A 22,782-nucleotide genomic window follows, 5' to 3' on the forward strand; every position below is an offset into this window, starting at 1 on the left:
GAACACTTTTTTGCTTAAAAATGGCACCCGATAGCATAACTTTGGATGTTACATGAATGGAAAAATAACTTACAGAAAATATTGAGCGCTCTTCAAAATACATTCTTCCCAAGAAAGAAAGAATAAAGATATTCCTATCAATGTGGGGAAACATGAAACCACAAGAGTAAAATGCAAGATCAGAGTAATGCAATTAATTTAAATGGTTTATTTTTTGAAACAAACAATGGGTTGTTCCAGAAAAAATCCACACCCCCCCGACGGATGGGATTCTGGAAATTCTCGCGGGAGGGGGGGTAAAGGGCTCTGGAAATCCAGGCGGGAGGGGGGGTTGAACCTCAAAAAGTCTTCTGCAGGGGTCATTTCAACCGATAATTCGAGCGCTTCGAACGTTTAGTTCGGTGACACTTCAGCGCCATCAGATCTTGAAAAAGTCGATTATATTTTTGTTCATATATTTCTCACCTGACATAAATGATAATCTAAGTTCCTTCACAGGTCTTTTTATAGCAGAAAACGTTGAAGCAAGATACAAAATTAAAGAGAACCCGTCACAAGATCTCACAACGTTGTTGCAACGAAGATCGTGAAACGCCTGACACATTTCTACTCGCCTGACACATTTCTACTCGTACCCAGACCCAGCGCGCCACCGTTGTGTAATTTCACGTTAGCTCCGTTGAAATCTTGGTTGTTTGGTGTCATGATAATAAAAAAGAAAAGAAAAACAACTGATTTACTTTCAAACCTTCGCACTTTGTATTTTTAGTTTTTTTTTTGTTATCTTGGTCTACAATTATCAGCCCAGTCTGCCTACTTCTCGGCTTTTTAAACCTTCAGCACAGATTGCCCAGCGTCAGCATCTTTGTAACAAGGTTTGCGAAACGTAAATGGAATAAATTTTTTTGCGCTAAATAATTTCTCTCAAGTTTGCTTTGCTTATCATTATCCCCTTCCGAGACCTCTGCAGCCGCAGTAGCTTCTGCTTTAACTGTTGCTTATTACTAACGGTCACTGGTCATTAAGTGTTAACCTTTGCCAGAAAAAAATGAACACATAATTTTAACGACAAAGACGAGTTTATTTGCAAATATATGGTGTAACAACTATGTATTTAGTGTAACAATAATAAAAAAACAGTCGTTCCTTATTATTTTACCCCTATATAATAAATACTATGCTTCTAATATCTTTGTGGGTACGAAATAACGTTGATAATTTGTTCAATTTTGTACTGTAAACAACTTTAAATCAAAACTTTTAAACAAAAACAACATTTTCGTTAGTAAATAACTGTAACCAAGATACACTTTCTTTCTGTGCTCGCGCGGGCTTACAAAATTATCGTGTAAAATTATTTCTGACGCAAACTTAGAAAGATATCGAGCTTAAAAATTCATAAACTGGACATCTTTGCATCAAGGTCTTAACTCCTGAACAAAAACAACACTTAAATCACCAGCAAATAACTGTAGCCATAATACACTTTCTTGTTGTAATCGCGCTGGCTTTGTAGATTACTGTGTGAAATTATTTCTGACGCGAACTAAGAAAGATCGATATTAAAAAACACGAACTGTCATTAAAAAATGTCTTTAGTCCCAATCATCATCGAACACCTGTCTGGCAATGTCGGCTTCTTCGCCGTTATCAATTGCTACTTCGTCAGAGAAGTCTCCGAGCTCCTCTTCAATTTCACTGCTTGCTTGAGCTGCTCGTTTTCCCTTTACCGAAGAAAGCGCCCGGGTTCGCGAAGTGGTCAGTCCAGCAACCGATTTTCGTAAACGATCCTGTGCCAATTTGAGCTCAGTTAACGAATTCTTCAGTTCTTCTTCTTTCTGCTTGATACTCATCTTTATTTGTGGCGAGAGTCCTCGAGCGCGCAGCGCAGTTATTTCCTCGTTTATTGATTTTATTTCCTGGTCTTGCGCTCGTAATAAATTTAAGTTCTTGCTGACAGTTTTTGCTGATAAAGCCAACTTGTGCCCCTGAATTTCCCGCGACAGAGATTTTGCCAACTCTTCTTCTCGCTCGGCATCTCGGATGCACAGTTCGGTGGCATGTATTCGCCAGTGGGTGTCAATGATCCCATGTAGTTCTTGCTTAGAATATCTGGAAAAGCTAGGCGATGAGCACAACTCTTCCGCTTTCTCGTTCCAGAACCTATAATAATCTTGTCTTCGGTCTGTGGCCTTTTCTATGGTCGATTCTGGGTACAAATACACTCGCCCACGTGCTGCGCTGTAGTTTGCAGCTGAAGTCGGAGTCGTTCCAGAGGCCTGAAAGTACTTGAAGACGGGCTGTTGACGCAAACGCTTTGGTTTCGGGGTACTTAGTTCGCTCGAAGCCCTTTTCGCCACCAACTCTGTTTCCTGAAGGTACAGGTTCAGTGAATCATCGTCATCGTGAACGAGGCATTTTCCTAGTGGGACAAAAGTTTCTTGTCCAGATGCTACAGGAATACGTGCACACTCTTGCTTTCCAACGGGCTTTGTAAATATGTAATTAAGGGGAAGGAAATCGTTCACAACTTGCAGTACATTGTTTCTTGTAGCAGCAAGATCGATTTCCTTTTGCTCGTCAGAAATAAAAACTTGACATTTCAGCTCTTCCCCGACAAACACGTTGACTTCGATATGAGATTTCGCCATGTTCTTTCTCGTAAAATTATTAAAACGCAAAGGTCCGGAAGTGAAAACAAGTAATCCGAGGGTGGTAAAGTGCTGTGTTGTCAAGTCTACTACGACTTGACCAGCTTTTGACAACTTTATTTTAAACGACCAATTAAAAAGTGAGAAATTATGGTAAAAGAATCTGTCACTTTTTACAAAGCGGCTATGATGGCGGCTATGTGTGAAGTCTATTTACAGAGCTTTCAATGGTTCAATGCCCAGATTTTTGTAGTGTCTTTTTTTCGCTTCCTTTTCTACAAAAAGCTGAACACGAATGTCTTATGAATGCATCAGCGCGCCAGTATTTGATAAACAGTTTATTTAACACAGTTGGATTAACAATAAACAATCACGCAAATACAGTATACTGTAAGTTGTGATTAAATATGCTCTTTTATTTCCGGTCACTAAATACGTTATACGGAACTGCAAATTAAAGAATTTGTGTTAAAAGAGAGATATGTATATTCTACTTGAAAAAACGAAAAGGAGACTACCTCGAAAGCTAATTCAAGTAAGGCAAATGGATTTTGTTTATAGCGGTGCTTTGCCGAGTTGTCTGTAGCCATTCTAGTATCAGCATGTGACTCAAGGTGACAATAAAACTTGTGAAATTCAAATTTGATGGTTCACGTGCGCACTACGTGGTCGTATGTTCTTAATTCAAGCTAATTGAAAAGGATCATTTTGTTTTGATTCGCTTAGTCAAGCTACAGTAGGTCTATAATCGTATCGCAACGAATTTTGAGTAGTCAATATTGTAGGTGATCTGTTAGCGACATGTCTTCGCGAATTGCTTCGAAAACGACTGTTGTACCATCAGTCATAAGCACTTTGAGTGTACCACAACTGATGTTTCTGGGAAAAACAGAACGCACAACAGATCCATCTTTGATGAGAGAAATGCCTCCACTGAACACGTGCCAAAGAGTTCGCTCGGAGTTATATAAAATGCAAGAGGGTGCATCGGATGAAGTTCAACAACAGTACAAGCCAGTTGCGAGATGGCAGAATTTTGGCACGTTTTCCAGGGATGACATTGCTTATTTCATCCAGCAGTATCAAATTAAGGCTACTAAAAGGGAAGTGCGAGATGAAGAAGTGTGGTTTGGTCAACTGTTGACCCTGTCCTCTTCAAAAGCGAACAAATCATTCGTATCTAATGTAAGGAGCTTTATGGAACACATTTGGATGGCTTCGCCAAATTCTACCGTATTTTCAAGCGGAGTTACAGCAGAACAGCTCAGTAAATTGTGTTGTGATCGTTGGCTATCGTGTGACATAATCGATGGTGTCTTTGCAATGATTAACCAAAGAAATGACACTCACTATTTTGCAGTTTGTTCTGAAGCATTAATCCACTCAGTGCGAGCTAAACAGCGATTGTGTAGTACTATTACTAACAAACTATCACAATTGAAATACATTCATTTCGCTCTAAACGTAAAACGAATGAATGATGGAAAGGTTTTGGTGGGAAATGGCAATCATTGGACCTACTTCGCTTTTAGTACTTCACTTGATGAACTCTATTACGGCGATAGTCTTGGTTGGAAGTTGCCTTCAAATCTTCTTACAGTTATGAAACCAGTGTTTGAAGCACTTTATGCGTTCAGCGGAAAATCCTACACCAAGCCTAGTTATCCGGTCCTTATGCATCAGCCAGGGGCAGCATTCGGACAGCACAAGTGTGGTGGTTCTTGCTTCAAAGCTTTTCCACTTCAGACATGTGGCTCCGCATGTGGATTGACACCCATTTTCATGGCGGCAATAGCTGGAAGCAGGGAAGAACTGTGGAAGCATATGATTAAAGAAAGAAATCCTAATCAAAACGTATTGAAAGATGTGAGAAAAATTACGGAAGTAACACGAAATTCACCGGTACTAAGAGCAGCTATTATGGGTTGGTTTGTTCGCTCTGCAGTAACGCTTGATGCGTATCTCATCCCTTCGTTTTCTATCTGTAACACAGCGGCGGACAGTAACACAGCAAGTCCATCAGCTTCTAGCAAAGCACGTCCGTCAGCTACTAGCACAGCAAGTCCGTCAGCCACTAGCAAAGCAAGTCCGTCAGCTACTAGCAAAGCAAGTCCGTCAGCTACTAGCAAAGCAAGTCCGTCAGCTACTAGCACAGCAAGTCCGTCAGCTACTAGCACAGCAAGTCCGTCAGCTACTAGCAAAGCAAGTCCGTCAGCTACTAGCAAAGCAAGTCCGTCAGCTACTAACGAGGCAAGTCCGTCAGCTACTAGCAAAGCAAGTCCGTCAGCCACTAGCAAAGCAAGTCCGTCAGCTACTAGCACAGCAAGTCCGTCAGCTACTAGCACAGCAAGTCCGTCAGCTACTAGCACAGCAAGTCCGTCAGCTACTAGCAAAGCAAGTCCGTCAGCTACTAGCACAGCAAGTCCGTCAGCTACTAGCAAAGCAAGTCCGTCAGCTACTAGCGAAGCAAGTCCGTCAGCTACTAGCACAGCAAGTCCGTCAGCTACTAGCAAAGCAAATCCGTCAGCCACTAGCAAAGCAAGTCCGTCAGCTACTAGCAAAGCAAGTCCGTCAGCTACTAGCAAAGCAAGTCCGTCAGCTACTAGCACAGCAAGTCCGTCAGCTACTAGCACAGCAAGTCCGTCAGCTACTAGCAAAGCAAGTCCGTCAGCTACTAGCAAAGCAAGTCCGTCAGCTACTAGCAAAGCAAGTCCGTCAGCTACTAGCACAGCAAGTCCGTCAGCTACTAGCACAGCAAGTCCGTCAGCTACTAGCAAAGCAAGTCCGTCAGCTACTAGCAAAGCAAGTCCGTCAGCTACTAGCGAAGCAAGTCCGTCAGCTACTAGCACAGCAAGTCCGTCAGCTACTAGCAAAGCAAGTCCGTCAGCCACTAGCAAAGCAAGTCCGTCAGCTACTAGCAAAGCAAGTCCGTCAGCTACTAGCAAAGCAAGTCCGTCAGCTACTAGCACAGCAAGTCCGTCAGCTACTAGCACAGCAAGTCCGTCAGCTACTAGCAAAGCAAGTCCGTCAGCTACTAGCAAAGCAAGTCCGTCAGCTACTAACGAGGCAAGTCCGTCAGCTACTAGCACAGCAAGTCCGTCAGCTACTAGCAAAGCAAGTCCGTCAGCCACTAGCAAAGCAAGTCCGTCAGCTACTAGCACAGCAAGTCCGTCAGCTACTAGCACAGCAAGTCCGTCAGCTACTAGCACAGCAAGTCCGTCAGCTACTAGCAAAGCAAGTCCGTCAGCTACTAGCACAGCAAGTCCGTCAGCTACTAGCACAGCAAGTCCGTCAGCTACTAGCACAGCAAGTCCGTCAGCTACTAGCAAAGCAAGTCCGTCAGCTACTAGCAAAGCAAGTCCGTCAGCTACTAGCAAAGCAAGTCCGTCAGCTACTAGCAAAGCAAGTCCGTCAGCTACTAGCACAGCAAGTCCGTCAGCTACTAGCACAGCAAGTCCGTCAGCTACTAGCACAGCAAGTCCGTCAGCTACTAGCACAGCAAGTCCGTCAGCTACTAGCACAGCAAGTCCGTCAGCTACTAGCAAACCAAATCCGTCAGCTACTAGCACAGCAAGTCCGTCAGCTACTAGCACATCAAGTCCGTCAGCAACTAGCACAGCAAGTCCGTCAGCTACTAGCAAACCAAGTCCGTCAGCTACTAGCAAACCAAGTCCGTCAGCTACTAGCACAGCAAAATATACATCTGGCGAAACGTTACTTCCATTTCCCGGCGTTTCTAAAAGCTTTTACAAGCAGCAAGGAGAAATTTGGGCTAAAAATAATTCGCGCAATTTAGGGCGAACGGAAACAATTTGGATCAAGAAAAACGGCGAAACCGTAGGCAAGTGTAGTGAAAGAAAGAATGGAACTCTAGAAGAGAACATTGCAGAACTGGAAATTGCCATACGGATCGAGAAAAGACCTAAAAGAGTCGCTGAACTAAAAAGCATTGTGGAAGTGGCCAAGGAAATAATTTCATGCCGTGTGCTCCCTACCCACGGAGCTTTTGACCTTTACTGGAAGCAAAAAAATTTTCATCTTGGAACTGAGAATAAAGGATTTTATAGGGCAAGTGACACTTATGACACCTTATCTCAGCACCTAAATATTGCTCAAGTTATTGTTTCCGGGACAGGGTATTTATGTGAGGCGTATAATACTGACATCGCTAAACTTCAGGAGACATTAACCTTGATGACAAAGGAACATTCAAAGAAAGCTTTTTCTTCTGAGGTTCGCAAGCGACTTAACAATTCATTTCAAACAGCCTTAAGCTGTCTTGGCACCAAAAAAGACAGAGACATTTTTATGGGAATTTTTGCTCATCTGACGAGTGCCACTACTGTAATGCGACTACGGACTCTTCAAAGCCGGAGAGCAATAGTGCGTCAAGCAGTAAGAACCGATTCCCTTTTCAGAAACTATGAAACAATGAAGATATCAGTCCTCTCTGTTCGCAATGATATGACTAATAAACAGCAACAGGAGTTTGAAAGAAAGAAACTGCTAAGACTAACTGCAAAATTTTTCAAATCCATATGTGATGGTCGTGGTCGGAGGCTCAAATGCCAAGAATTTCCAGAACTCCCCGCATTGCTCGAATATGCATTTGGACAACAAGATGTTCTTGCAAGGGGTGGCGGTGGACTACAGGCGCACTCAAAGTTGTACGAGAATACGTTGTACAAAGCAATGGATAACAAAACAATAATGCGTGAAGCTCGTGATGTTATTCTCGCATTGGCCAATGAAAACTTCGACGTTAGTCTTTCCTGTCTTTACACTTATACCATGAACTATAAAAAAGGCACACATCAAGCAAAGAGGCATCACATTGGGAGAAACGTGAACGCCAACATATCGCTTCACAAGGCGCCAAGCACAGGAGACTTTAAGCATCCGGTGAACGCACATTGGTCCACTTCACATGTTAATTACATTTGTGACGAAGCAAATCAGTACAAAAATTCTTGCATGATAGACTCCAAGGATGCCAAGTGCATTATAAATGGCGAGCTACCTCCTGTTCTCAAACCTGGAAGGACGTGGAAAAGGGTAGAATATCCTGATCACACCTTTGATCAATCGAGGAACAACGCTGTGACGCCAATAACTCACTTATTCGTAGAATCAAAAGTTTTGCCTTTTAACACGCCTGCTCTCAATTCTGCCAATCTTAATATCCCAGGAACTCAAACAGAGGTTAAAGTTACAAGAACAGGAAAAGCCGTGACATTAATAAACTTGTCACTTTATGAGCCAGAAACCGTGCTAAGAGTGTTTAACGAAGTGTTTTACCTCATGTCCATACCAGAACTGGATGCTTTTTTTCGTAACCCAGAAACACTGCAGGTCAAGGAAGTTTTAATTTTTGTTGTCGACAACGGACCATCCGAAGCACCCGCAAGTAACATTGTTCAGATGTTACTTGCAAGACTAGTCAAATTTTTAAATCTGGACAAAGCTGTTCAGCGATCTTTTGCTGAATATTTGAGCAAACGGAACTTTGTAGAGCGTTGTCATGCCGCAGAAAACAAAGCCCTGGAAAGGCATGAACCTTTCAGCTCCAAACAAATCCATCCATCTGCAGTTCCTGGAACAGAAGCCCACAAAGAAAACATGGAGAAAATGGCGACTGATGTTAAAGTGGCAATAGATGGTACCATGTTTAACAAAGAACCAATTCGCTGCTTCCGTGGTGTTGGAAATCGTCTTGTTTTCGACGATGACGAGGGCCTCAAGTACTTCTCTTCCCTGTGCAACGATCGCAAGGAATCGTGTGATCTCCGTTACAGTGCTGTCAAGAATGGTATATATGGTTATCTTGTCCAAAACTGGGGGGTTAAAGATAACTTCACAGGAAGTTACGCTGATGACTACCGCTCCCTGAAGTCTGACGCATCGAAGAGCAAATATTCAGTGTCAGTTTTTCGACAAGATGACAAATGGCGTGGAAAAATACAAGAGAAATTAGAAAGGGAGCCGATTCCTGACCTCTTGAGGTTCGAACAAACCCGGGCTATGCATTACCTTCCGTACGAGGTTCGCAGAGATTTACCTAAAGGAGAATGGGATGGAATCACACAGCTATTTCTCCCCTCAGATATCCTTGATTTGTCACAGAAGGTATTCTACCCTAAACCAAATCAAGATATTTTATCCACCATTGCATTTTTAGCCTGGATTCCACTGCGTCAGGCAGAAGAATTTTTTACTTGTGCGAGCAAGGGTGCAGACCTTTTAGCTGAGGACGATGCTTCCAAAGAAATTTGGTCCAAACATCCCCTCTTCGTCGAGAATACTCGAGAGGAACTTGTGGCAATCTGTAGCTCAAAAAAACTTCTGGAAACGGGGAAGAAACACGAACTGGTAGCACGTATTGTGAAAGCAACAGAAGGAGAAAGTGCGTGTACAGGTTCCTGCAACATATACAGTGGTTACCTTTCCGAAGTCCCATCTTCCGTAGCACAGTTGAACAAGCAGCCAGTGCGTTTTCTTCGAGCAGTTTTAAGATTCCATGGGTATTGTCCATTGGGCACCAAGGATGAACTTATTATTCGAGTGGGATTGCTAAAGGGCGGCCAAATTCAAACTGCGTTTAGTAGAGAACGAATGGAACTAGTGAAAAGAATTTCAATTCTAAGGGACATCTACAAGCTACTAGCTCAGGAAAAGGAACATAAGATGTATATTTTTAAGAGTCGTACCTTTGGTTCAGGCGGTGCTGTTCTTTCAACTAGAGACAAGTGTGGTCTCAAGAAAGAAGTTCAGGACGAAAAACTTGAAGTGCAAGGTACCGTTAGCGACATCCTTGATCGACTAGAACAAAGTTTGCTAAAGCTCGAGAATGCTGCAGTTGAAAAACTTGGAAAGAGTGTGAAGCCTCGTGAAGAAATGTCTGCCGTCCCCTCCAAAAGAAGGAAGTACCAGGAGAACGGAGAAGAAGCAACGCCAAGCAGAAAGTCAACCCGGGAAAAACAACAACCAAAGAAATTGCAAGAAAGCTGGGTGGCAGAAGAGCGAGAACTTATCACACAAGTAGGAGCCAGGATTAATGTGCTTTGGACTGCAAATGACCTTAAAGGAACCAAGTTCAAACCAGGCTGGTACGAGGGGGAAGTACAAGAATACGATGACGACAATGATGTAATTCGCGTACTTTACAAAGATGAAGAGATGGTGACATCTTCAAGGACGACTTGAGCGTTACTGTTGCTTTGGCCGAGGGGTTAATAACCTTAAAGCGGGCAAAAACATATTAATTAGTTGAAACAAACAGGTAGTACAATGGAACCTTAACATAACGAAAGGCCGGAATAGAAAATTGTGTAAGCTTTTACGAGGTCTGCTGTATTGAAGTTATTTTTTATATGTTCCTCTAACTGAGAAGAAGAATATCGTTCGTTACCGCAGAAGACTTTGTTACACAGAGGTTCGTTATAGAGTTGAGGTTCCGCTGTGTTACAGACTAGAGAAATCTTAGTTTCGTTGTAAATCCCGCATTTCCCATTTTATCTAGTTGTCAAAACACCACTGCAACCAGTTTCTTCAAGATGTTTATTTTTAAAGTTTATGGAAAAATTTACATCGAACTTAATAGGGGCCTTGCCAGGGTGGTCCCCGAGTCGCTTCTGAATTTCAAAATGCCCGGTGTCGGCTGTTTCATCGGTCATTATAGGCCTTTTTGTCACTTGTCGGAATTTGGCAAGAAAGGTTATTACTTGTCGCAGTTTCATTTCATGTGCTGTCGCTACTTTTTGGGCCATGTCACTTGTCGGAATTTACCCTGGCATGGCCTCTTAATAGTTAACAGGAAAACAAAACAAACACGCTTCCCAAATATCTGCAAAAGCCTGGTAACGAATGTTGTTCACAGCGGACTTTTGACACAACGCAATGGACGAATCTGAAAGTCATCTTAAGCCGCTTTAAAAATAATTAGTTGAATGTACATGTTAGAAAATTATTTCGTGATTGGGAGCTGTTTCAAGTGCTTTTGTCTTGGCTACATACTCTTCCGCATAAATTTTGCCTTCCCAATTTACTGACGAAAGCCAAAAAGACTTTGTAACTATGGGCAGTATGGCGGGCATAATAACTGAGAAAGCGGTTCACAACGCGAGTTCCAACTTTCCTTCCACTGCAGATTTGAACTTCTGGCTCTTGAAGGTAGGATATGTAAATGAAGTTATCCAGTCCTAAGTTATAGAAGAATTTGGACGATAAAGAATTAAGTTTAGACTTTTGATATTCGAAAGATTTTGATTTAGAAGTTCTCGATCTTCAGTGGACGGGCAGACCTTATGTCTCGAAAAGCAGGCGAAGAGGAATGACTATTTGACTCTTTTATCATATTTTTTACTAATCGTATTACTTTAGGACCATATCTAGCGCAGAGTAGAATAAAGGGCAACTGATTTTAATGAGCTAAGAATGTAAACACTCGTTCACTTTTTCGTATTTTTGCTCCTGTCTTCTTTTAGTTCCACGCGATAGAATTCTTAGCTTAATATTAGCTGATGCTTTAGAAATTAAACAAGAACATCTTCTAGCCGTGATTGTGCATATTTTCTATTAAAATTTAATTAAATTTAAGCATAATAATTTTTTCTGGAAATCCAGGCGGGAGGGGGGGTCTTTGGTCTTGGAAATCCAGACAGGAGGGGGGGTCTTGTGCTTCAGGAAATCCAGGTGAGAGGGGGGTTAAAAAACGACCCCATCCGTCGGGGGGGTGTGGATTTTTTCTGGAATAACCCAATCCTAAAATAAATCAGTTCCATAAATAAAGTGTTTTGTGACTACTGATCTCTGATAAAATGCAAAACAACACTTTAATCGAAGATGAAATTATTACCTTTTGACAAAAAGCTTGAGGTATATACTTCTCTGAGTTGATCACATGCTCAAATCAAATAAATGCCAAATTCATACAAACCAAAACCCTGGTCGACAAGAACAGAGATAAGCACACTGTTTCGAAGCCATTTCTTCAAAATGAAATGCCTGTTGTCACTTTACAAAGACACGTAAACAACCAAAGCAAATTAATGTAAAAAGCTACCATACACAGATTTTTAACAAGGATTTTTAATTAAGCAAAATTCAAGTTTAAAGAAAGTTATATGTTATATATAGTCGTACCAGGATTGTATTTTGCTCGATCCGCGCTGCACGCTCTCCCGGCAAATATAAAATTATCTCCACAGAATAAGACACAGCCAAGTTGCTTCTGTTGTCAGTGTAACAGCCTTGCATTGGTAACACTGATAATAACGATTTGCATTTTTGGCGATACTGTGGAGTTTCGATTAGACCGCGATGGCTTTGAATAATCCAAATAATGTTTATATCATTAATTTAATCTCAGAAATCTGCACCAGCAGTTGCAACGGTAGTTAATATTGAGCGTTACATCAACTAAGGAGACGAATTTAGTTCGACACGGCAGTTGCACACCTTGCTATACGATACTGTCCATACAAAATTTAAACTTTGGGCAGAACTCATCAACTTTCCGTGCAGACTCGAATGTTTTTGCGACGCCGACGTGACACTGATCACGCAAGTCCGGGTACATCCACGCGAAAACCCACGCAATTTTGCGTGTATTCGCGCTGTTTGTGACGTCGAAGATGCCGTGCAATTTTCCTGTACAAATAGAATAGGGCAATCTCCCACATTTATACATTCCTCTGTTACATGAAGTGAAATTAACTTTGTAAGTCACCTGCAAATATGCACTTCTCTTTGTAGCGCACTTAAGCTCTACCGTGCGAGCAAACACGAGATACGCCAAGTCATCCCGTTTTTCTTTGCGCTTGTAAACACTGGTTGGTGGAAATTTACTTCCGTTTTAGAATAATATTAAACGCTAGGAGAGCTTTCTCTAGTTTTCTTACAATACGTATACATCGCTTTAGTCAAACTCTCTTGGTCAAACTTAAAACCATTGCAGTCGTCAGATATTTCTGTTTGCAACGAATCTAAATTTTTTTGGTCATGCTGAGGAATATATTTCCGATATTTGAAGAACATGACTGTTTTTACGAAATTAATTGCCATCGGTCATACGTATTTACTTTGTGGTTACGACCGTTCTTGTGATTGGCTAGCAGCCCCCCGTGCGAGCAAACACGACAAGTCATCCCTTTTTTGTTTGCGCTTGCAAACACTGATTGGTGAAAATTTACTTCCGTTTCAGAAAATCGCTAGAATGTTTACTTAACAATTAAACGCTACGAGAGCTTTCTCTAGTTTTCTTACAATACATCGCTTTAATCAAACTTAAAACCATTGCAGTCGTCAGATATTTCTGTTTGCAACGATTCTCAATATTTTTTTATCATGCTGAGAATATCTTTCTGATATTTGAAGAACATGTTTTTACGAAATTAATTGCCTTCAGTCAAACGTATTTACTTTGTGGTTGCGACCGTTCTTCTGATTGGATAGTAGCCCTCACTGTGTAAATAGTTCACATCGAAGCCAAAATAATACCGTATCGTTTCTGAGGAAACGAAACAAAAATGCAAAAGGGATTTGTTTGCTATGATCCGTCAGCTTGGGAACCCTACATGGTTCTGTTCTTTCTCAGCCGCAGAAACGAGGTGGACTCATTTGCTCAAAACCCTTGGCAGAATTGTTGAAAAAAAGGACTATTCTGATGATGAAATAAATAACATGACTTGGCAGCAGAAATCGAATCTTATCCAGAGTGACCCGGTAACATGCGCAAGAAATTTTGACCACATGGTGCAACTATTTATACATGATGTTCTCAAAAGCGATGTTATGCCAATAGGACAAATAGCTGATTATTTTTACCGTGTCGAGTTTCAGCAAAGAGGCAGTCCTCATGTTCATGGTCTATTCTGGGTGAAAGATGCACCACAATATGGCAAAAGTTCTCATGAGAAGGTTGTCAGTTTCATTGACAGATACGTAACTTGTCAGAAAGCTCATACTAGTGAAATGGAAGATCTTGTCAATCTACAGCTCCATAGGCATGCTAAGACATGTAAGAAAATGGGACACAAAATTTGCAGGTTTAACTTTCCGTTGCCACCAATGCGACAAACTATTGTTTTGACACCTCTTGAAGACTATGACACTTTAGACAATGAGAAGCAGAAAAACATTAAAAAACATGCAGAGAATATTAAAGACCAACTTGACAGGATGAAATATGGCGAAGATATAACTTTTGATGAATTCCTGGACAAATTAGGATTGACTGAGGAAACTTACATAGTAGCGTTAAGGTACACAATAAACCACAATACTCTATATTTGAAGAGACTGCCCTCAGAAATAAGGATTAATAATTACAACACACAATTATTGCAAGCATGGCGGGCAAATATGGACATGCAATACGTCCTAGACCCTTATGCCTGTGCAACATATATTTTATCTTACATTACAAAAGGCCAGAGAGGCATGAGCCGACTTCTCGAGAAAGCTACGGAAGAAATTAATTCTGGCAGCAAAGATATTGCCCATAAAGTAAGACACATTGGCAACAAATTCCTGAATGCTGTAGAAATAAGTGCTCAAGAGGCTGCATACTTGGTATTACAAATGCCACTGAGGAGATCTACCCGGGACTTTCAGTTTATTAATACTTCACATCCTGATGAAAGGACATTCCTGTTAAAGAAATTAGACAAGATCAAGGAGCTACCAGATAACTCTTCTGATATAGAATCTGATAACATTATAAAGCGTTACCAAAGACGACCAAAACAGTTAGAAAATCTTTGTTTGGCTGACTTTGTTGCCTGGTTCAACTGTGTCAGGGCCAATGAATCAGACGTTCCAACTGTTGATAAATCTGACATAGACCCTGATAATTATTTTATACCAGAAACTCTTTTAGAGGCCAACACTAATGATGATGACCCTTATAATGTAGATGGTAATATTTATGAAGATCAAAATGAACCACAAGAGCTCAAAATTAAAGGTGGTATGAAACTTGTAAAGAGAACAAAACCTAAAATTATCCGGTCAGTCCGATTTCATAAAAGCAAAGATCCCGAAAATCATTATAGAGAGCAGCTTATGCTTTATGCCCCTTGGCGTAATGAGAACACAGATTTACTTGGAAATTGTGAAACCTATCAAGAACGCTTCGATCAGGTCAAGGAACAGCTTCTCTGTAACAGACTAAATTATGAATATCAAAGTGATTTGCTGGATAAAGCAATGGAGCATTTTGACAATGACCATTTTGATGACAATGTTGCTCCAAATGCACAACATATTAATGCCCAAGACAGTGCAAAGAAGCAAAAGCCAAGCGAATTGTTTGGTTGCTTTGATCCAGGGAATAATAAGCAATATAGCCAGTACGACTTACTTGATGACATAGGCATCTTTCCTAGATGTGATGACCAGGAAGACCTTCTTGTAAAACACATTTCCAATGAGGAATATCATCAGCTTGTTCGCTCATTGAATGAAAAACAAAGACAGTTTTTTTATCACGTACTACATTCAGTAAAGACTAGCGATGACCCTCTCAGACTTTTCTTGTCAGGAGGTGCCGGTGTCGGTAAATCCACAGTGACAAATGCGTTGTATGAAGCACTGATCCGGTATTTGAATAAGATGGCAGGTGAAAATCCTGATGAGATCAATGTGATTAAAGCAGCTCCAACAGGAAAAGCAGCATTTAACATCAAAGGAAATACATTGCATGCAGCCTTTAAAATACCTGCCAACAAGGGATTTGAATACTGTGTTCTTGATAGTGACAGACTTAACACAATTAGAGCAAAATTAAGGAAACTCAAAATTTTATTCATTGACGAAATTTCAATGGTGGGAACTGGAATGTTCAATTTCCTCAATCTAAGGCTACAACAGATAATGGGAACCAAGGAACCATTCGGAGGTATATCCGTAATAACTGTTGGGGATCTGTTCCAGTTGAAACCTGTTTTTGACAGATGGATTTTTGAAAACGCAAACACGTGTTATGGAGCTTTGGCAAGTAACTTGTGGACCGACTTCTTTACCTTATTTGAACTAACAGATATAATGAGGCAGAAAGATGATAGACAGTTTGCAGAGTTACTCAATCGTCTCAGAGAAGGAACGCATACTGAACTTGACATCGATTGTTTGAAGGAAAGGCTTTTACACATAGCCCCTGGACATAAAAATTACCCCATGGAAACAACCCATTTGTTTACCACAAATGCATCAGTAAATGCACACAACGACAGCATGTATGCCAAATCTCAAAATGATAAATGTCAGATAGAGGCAATAGACATTGTGGTTGGAGATATTTCTGACGACCTTAAGAAACAAATGAAAGAGAAAATACCAAATGATCCAACAAAAACAATGGGTTTATATTCACCCGCCTCAATAGCCACCAATGCGAAGTACGATTTAACAACAAATGTTGATGTAACAGATGGTTTAACAAATGGTGCACAATGTGTCATTAAAAACATTGACTATCGCATAGAGAACTCTAGTAGACCTAGTATTATATGGGTATTATTTCCAGATGCTGGCATCGGTAAAAAGCAGCGAAAAGAAAATGCACACTTATACACAAAAGGCATTATAGATAGGACATGGACACCAATTCTCGAAGTAACAAGGCAATTCAGAATAAACCGGAAAAGCCAAGTACAAATTCTTCGCCGACAATTTCCATTAAGACCAGCAAGTGCAAAAACAATTCACCGTTGTCAAGGTGACACTCTAAGTGCAGCAGTTGTCGATTTCCCCACCTCCACTCAAGAACACATGCACTATGTAGGCTTAAGTCGAGTTCGCAACAGTTCCACTCTACATATTATCAACTTAAATGAACACAAAATCAGGGTCAGTGAGAAGGTTGTAAATGAGATGAATAGACTGAGGACCGAAGCATACCTTGTCCCTTTGGTGACACTAAAAACTGTAGACAACTCCTTTACAATTGTATTTCATAACGTTAGATCCTTACATCTTCACATGGATGATGTGCGGAGTGATTACAACATTCAAAAAGCTGATGTGAACATTTTTGTTGAAACAAGACTTTGCAAATTAGACAAAGATAATACGTACAGCATGAAAGGGTTTACACTTTGCAGAAATGACTACACTCGATCACCAAGCAGAAGTTGCTATGGATCAGCTGTTTATGTTAAGAACCCATTTCACTTTAGAGAAATGCCCCACCGATGTAACATGAATGGAGTAGAAATCACTATAATGGTTACCGACCAACTAATTCCAAACCTGCATGTAGTTGGTATTTACAGATCCGGTTCAAATGTCACTTTGGCAAACTTTATTGATGCTCTAAATTATCTTCACGACTCAAAATTAACAACTCCTGACATACCGGTTATACTACTTGGCGATTTCAATGTAAACTTACTGGAAAAGTCATCTGAGCAAACAGCACTAACAAGATGTTTAATAGCAGAGAGAGGTTATACGCAGCTAATTAAACAGTATACTACAGACTATCGCTCGCTAATAGATCACATATATACCAATGTTCCGCATCTTGTAGAGTCTTCAGGTGTCTTAGAGTCATACTACAGTGATCATAAACCAGTGTTCATTTCATTGACAACTCGGTAACAATTTCTACTTTGAGGATCATAAATTACATTTCAGAAGAATATATAAATAAATTATTTAAAACCAGATTAATTTATTACCACTGTGCAATGAACAGTCTTATTCTATCAAATAATAATGCATGCACACTAACAATTGCACCAAAAGCAACATCAAACAAGACAGGGGGGCCTCTAAACTGGCATCCCTGTCTTTAGTTTGTTAGCTCCTTGAGCACACAAGGGAGGTAAGTTTTACATATATCAAAATAGACAGTTAAAGGCACTACTAAAACCTTTATAAGCAACTTCATATATTTTCTTATAATACCAATCACTTTTATCTCAATTTGTAGGAACAACTACAGCAGCAAGATAAACATTACAATCCTCTGGAAAGGAAACACAACACAGAGATGTACTTACAACAACAAGACAAAGCCATCTCCCACATGCAGCTGAACAATAACTAATGTTGTTACACTGGTGTGATTATTTCAAGGCATTGTCAAGATCTAAAGATGATAACAAAACTTCAGACATGGGCTGTTTCCACCTGAACAATTAAACTCATGTCAAAATCTAATGAAACAGAAATGAATGATCATGCACGGATTTCAAAACAAGCCAGTGACTGAGACAGTTCACCAACTACTAGATAATATGTCACCAATTACTCTGGTCATACTGTCAGCTTATAACAAACAAGCTCCGGGTTTTCAGACCCTTCTACTCCTGTACTTGCTGACACTTCAAATCATTTTGAAATGCCTGCGGTCACTGACATGCACTTCTGATTTGACGACATTTACAACAAGGAAATTTATGGTAACATGGCATCATTCCTTGCTGAGTCCTGCTCCTCTTCAAAGAACAAAGCTTGTCAGGTTTTACTGCCATACTCATACTCATGTTGACTGTTTTGTACTTGATGAAACTACTGAAGTCAAATAACGAAAGGCATTTATTGCCACATTAATGACAATCAATTCATCTGACTAAAAATGTCTTAACACAATGATAAAACAAACTGATAAACTTCTTTCAGAAATATTTAATGCCACTTTTTACATGTCAATTTTATTATAACCTGCCTTTTATGTGTGCACCTATCAAGTTCAAGTTGAACATTAATTTTTATTGTTACAAGTTCTGTTACAAATAAACAAATTACAACACAGTGAATACATTAATGTCACGAATTGTTTTCCACCGTGTAAACTGACTCATTAGGCTGTCATTTAAAAGTAGAAAAAATATGGAATAATGGCAAGCACACTATCGTTTGTCAATACTTCAAAAGTGTTAAAACAATCGCTTACAAAACAGGTGTATTAAAAGACTGTATTTTTTATTTCCAGATCAACATAGCAAAACGTAACAGTCTTAAAAAACACAATGAATAAATGTGTGACAACATATTTATTCAACTTATCGATTTATTGTACCCTACTCCTGACAACTGTTAACAAGTGAAGACTTCTATAGTACTTATTAAGTACAGCCGACCATTTCAGACAAAAAAACTGATGGTACTTCCAGCTTTCTCACAAAACATTATCTACCCACGTCACGTGACTGAGAAAGTGCAAATAGCGGTAACACGTTGAAAGGTCAACATTTGGCCGCTTTCGATTGCTCTGTCACCAAGCACTATAGACTATTCACAGCCCCCTTATTTTTCCATGAAGTCGTAGAGATCCATCGTTCCCAGTCCCACGGACCGCCGTCTTGGTTCACGAACGCGAGCGAACACTGGGAAGAGTATGCTCCACCACCCCCACCCTATAAACACCCCACTACCCTACCCATGGGTTTTTGCAGTCTCCCCAGCATTCGCTTGCGTTCGCAAAGTTTTCTTGTACGTTTGAAACAAACTTTGTTTTGGCTCGTGACGTTACGCACCCGATGTTCACCGGCACGCGTTTCTGTGTACGATGTACAATGAACCAAAAATAAAGCTGCGTCAACTCTATTTACAGTAACGCACGAGCCACACGCGTCGCTAATAGGAAAATTTATCAAGTGTGTCTTTTTTTATTTCTTTCTTTCTTCTAAGACCCTTAAATATCTCCCCGACCCGGGCCCAAATCTATCTACTTCCAACAGAAAGTAAAAAAGCCGGATCGAAAATAAGCTGTTCACTAGAACGTTTAATTGCACGTTTGAAACAAACTTTGTTTTGGCTCGTGACGTTACGCACCCGATGTTCACCGGCACGCGTTTCTGTGTACGATGTACAATGAACCAAAAATAAAGCTGCGTCAACTCTATTTACAGTAACGCACGAGCCACACGCGTCGCTAATAGGAAAATTTATCAAGTGTATCTTTTTTTATTTCTTTCTTTCTTCTAAGACCCTTAAATATCTCCCCGACCCGGGCCCAAATCTATCTACTTTCAACAGAAAGTAAAAAAGCGGGATCGAAAATAAGCTGTTCACTAGAACGTTTAATTGCACGTTTGAAACAAACTTTGTTTTGGCTCGTGACGCTACGCACCCGATGTTCACCGGCACGCGTTTCTCTTTACGATGTACAATGAACCAAAAATAAAGCTGCGTCAACTCTATTTACAGTTATACACGATCAACACGCGTCGCTAATAGGAAAATTTATCAAATGTTTCTTTTTTCATTTTTTTTTCTTTCTTCTAAGACCCTTAAATATCTCCCCGACCCGGACACCAATCTATCTACTTCCGACACAAAGTAAAAAAGACGGATCGACAATAAGGTATTCAATGGAACGTTTTATTGCACGTTTAAAACAATGTTTGTTTTGGCTCGTGACGTTACCCACCTGATGTTCACCGGCACGCGTTTCTGTTTACGATGTACAATGAACCAAAAATAAAGCTGCGTCAACTCTATTTGTAGTAATGCACAACCCACGTCGCTTCTACCAAACTTTTTAAAAGATATTCACTTTGACTTCGATTCTTCTTCTCAAAGTACCCTTAACATCTGTTCGACCCTAATGCCAATCTGTATACGTCCAAGTCAAAACACAAAAAGCGATGACGAAAAAGACATTCCACTCTTTTTTTCGCACATTTCTTAAACGCAAGCAGAGTTTGTTTACGCTCCTGACATGACGCAAGTGGCGTAGGCACTGAACGTGTCTGGCTACGTGTACACTAAACCTATAAATAAGGGGACGTCAACGCTCTTAGCCAAGTCATTTAAAAGTAAGCGCCTTCTTGGAACTTGTGTTTCTACACTCAAACTGAATTTATGGCAGCTAGAGGAGCATCGTACACTGAACGTAGTGGAAAACCAGAAGTGAAAGACGTAGAAGGATATATCCACGACGTGTCAGAATTCCAAATTCCACGTTCTGGAACGGGCAACAGATTCTTCGATTTCACTATACAAGAAAAAGAACAGAACAGACGAGTGTATTGCTTTAGTCCAAACCAGAGAGAGGGCATCAAGGATAAAGAATCCAACAAATCACCCGTTCGTTTAATGAACGTAACTCCACAAAAACGAAAATGGGTTCCAGATAGCACCGAATACCGATTCAACAACTATTCCAAGGTAATGATCGTCCAGAACCTTGCGTTCCCTTGGAAAGATCTACCGAAACAACTTTCCAATGAAACGACGACCATCAGACATATTAAAAATGAAACCTTGGATGGACAATACGTGTCACTCACAGCTAAAGTCGTGTTCAAAGGCGCAACCGAAACAGTCTTTTCCAGTGCACAAAACAAGGATCCCAAGAAGAGTGAACTCATAATCGCGGACACCACTGGAGCAATCCCTGTAACACTCTGGGAAGAAACTATTGACTTAATAGAAACTAACAAGTCATACCTTTTTAACAAGGTGAGAGTCTGCTTTTACAACAAGAAATATCTCAGTTTTACAAAGACTAGTACATTTGAACTTCATCAAGATGACATTCAACTCACTAAAGAAGTCATGAACGATGTAGAACTTCTTAAACCTAATCAAAACAACCAACTGATCGTTGGACAGATCTTAACAATACATGTAGAGAAATCTTATTCTTGCATTAATTGTAAGTCAAAGATAACAGTCAAAGAAGATGCCGACGACGACTCTCAATTCACCGAATGCGACGCTTGCAAACAAACGATGTTAACAGAAAATCTAACGGCCTCGACCACAGCAAACATCACTATTTCCCACGAAGGAAAAAATATAGGACGTTTTTTCTGTTCTGCAAAAGTTCTGAACTCTATGCTTAAATCTCTCTCGACCACTGTAAATTACAACATCGCACAAACTACAACTAATCTCTCAAAAACCATGATCAAACAAACTCTTCTGTTACTGAAAAAAGTTAAATTTCAGCTGTCTATGGAAGATAGACTAATATATGCAATGAATACAATTGACGATCCATGAACAATGTCACACATTTTTTTGGTATGCCTACACACGACTAAAACATTTGTCCTTGTTGTTGTTGTTTTTTTTTTCTAAAAAAAGTACCACGAAACTTAAAAGAGGATAGCAAACGGGATGTTGCGATCACGTTTCACGCACAAATTTCAACCACATTCACCCGTCACGAATACTTGAAAGAGCACAGATTCACGAACTGAATCACGTTTCTTTTCTAGCTATTTAATTTCACTCATCACACTCTAACTTTTCCCCTATTGTCACCCGTCACGGACTAATTTTTGCCCTTTCACGTGTCACGCACAACCCCTTTGCTACCCTCTTAAAACAAACAAAAAGTCAAAAAAGATTATGATACCACTCTAGCTTTGCAAAACACCATGCTCGTAAACAAACAATGGTTAGAGAAAAAATCTCTCCATCGTCCGTCGACAAATGAAATAATTTTCCATAAAGGACAAAATATAGCTCGCTTGTTTGGCTTTGCAACTTACAACGATTAAATTGATCAGCATAAACTATTACTTGAAGGAAATTATATGACCATTGTATGTTTACACAATAACATATATTTCAACAAACACGATTCTCCTCTAGCTGCCATATGCATATCGCAATTATCATGAAATCATACTTTAGTTGAGCATGAACATCCCCACTTGTACGTGATCACGCCACTACCGGACGCGAAACGCCTGGACACATTCCTTTACACTCACAAACAGAGACAACCACTTTTTGGCCTAAAATGTGTAAATTACAATTTGCCAGCGTATCGAAAAACAAACCTGCCCATGACATTTGATTTTAAAGCTAGTTGCTTATCAAACCAAAAAAGTAACCGACATGTCCTCACATTCAAAAATCACTTGAACCTAAAGTTTAAATCTCACAAACAATCTTAAAATGTCTTCGCTCTAAGAAAAACTAGATTCAAACTTATGTCGGTACAAAATTAATTTACTCGCCACATAAAACACTCAGTAACGTCCACACACCTTTTTTCGTTTCACAAACCACATGACCAATCTCGTTGACGATTCCCAAATCAACTGTAACCCGTATCTCTCTTCTTCGAACCCCTACGAACATTGTCTGTTACACATTTTACGCAAAAACTGGTTATCCTTATTTAGCACGTCCTCGTTACCCTAATTTTCCGTCCCCAAAT

The 22,782-nt window shown here is 40.2% G+C and overlaps 2 protein-coding genes and 1 pseudogene across 4 annotated transcripts in view; 1 reads left to right on the top strand and 2 right to left on the bottom strand.

Moving 5' to 3' along the window:
* Positions 1 to 22,782, bottom strand: part of LOC144632258 (uncharacterized) — a 181,478-nt gene that overhangs the window by 129,661 nt on the left and 29,035 nt on the right. The gene's annotated exons all lie outside the window — the stretch shown is intronic.
* Positions 1 to 22,782, bottom strand: part of LOC144632191 (D-inositol 3-phosphate glycosyltransferase-like) — a 76,303-nt gene that overhangs the window by 42,010 nt on the left and 11,511 nt on the right. The gene's annotated exons all lie outside the window — the stretch shown is intronic.
* On the top strand, positions 13,570 to 17,409 carry LOC144632252 (uncharacterized; annotated as a pseudogene).

Source organism: Oculina patagonica, chromosome 12, assembly GCF_052425735.1.
Source record: "Oculina patagonica isolate OP01 chromosome 12, crgOcupat, whole genome shotgun sequence".
Taxonomy (NCBI): Eukaryota; Metazoa; Cnidaria; class Anthozoa; order Scleractinia; family Oculinidae; genus Oculina; species Oculina patagonica.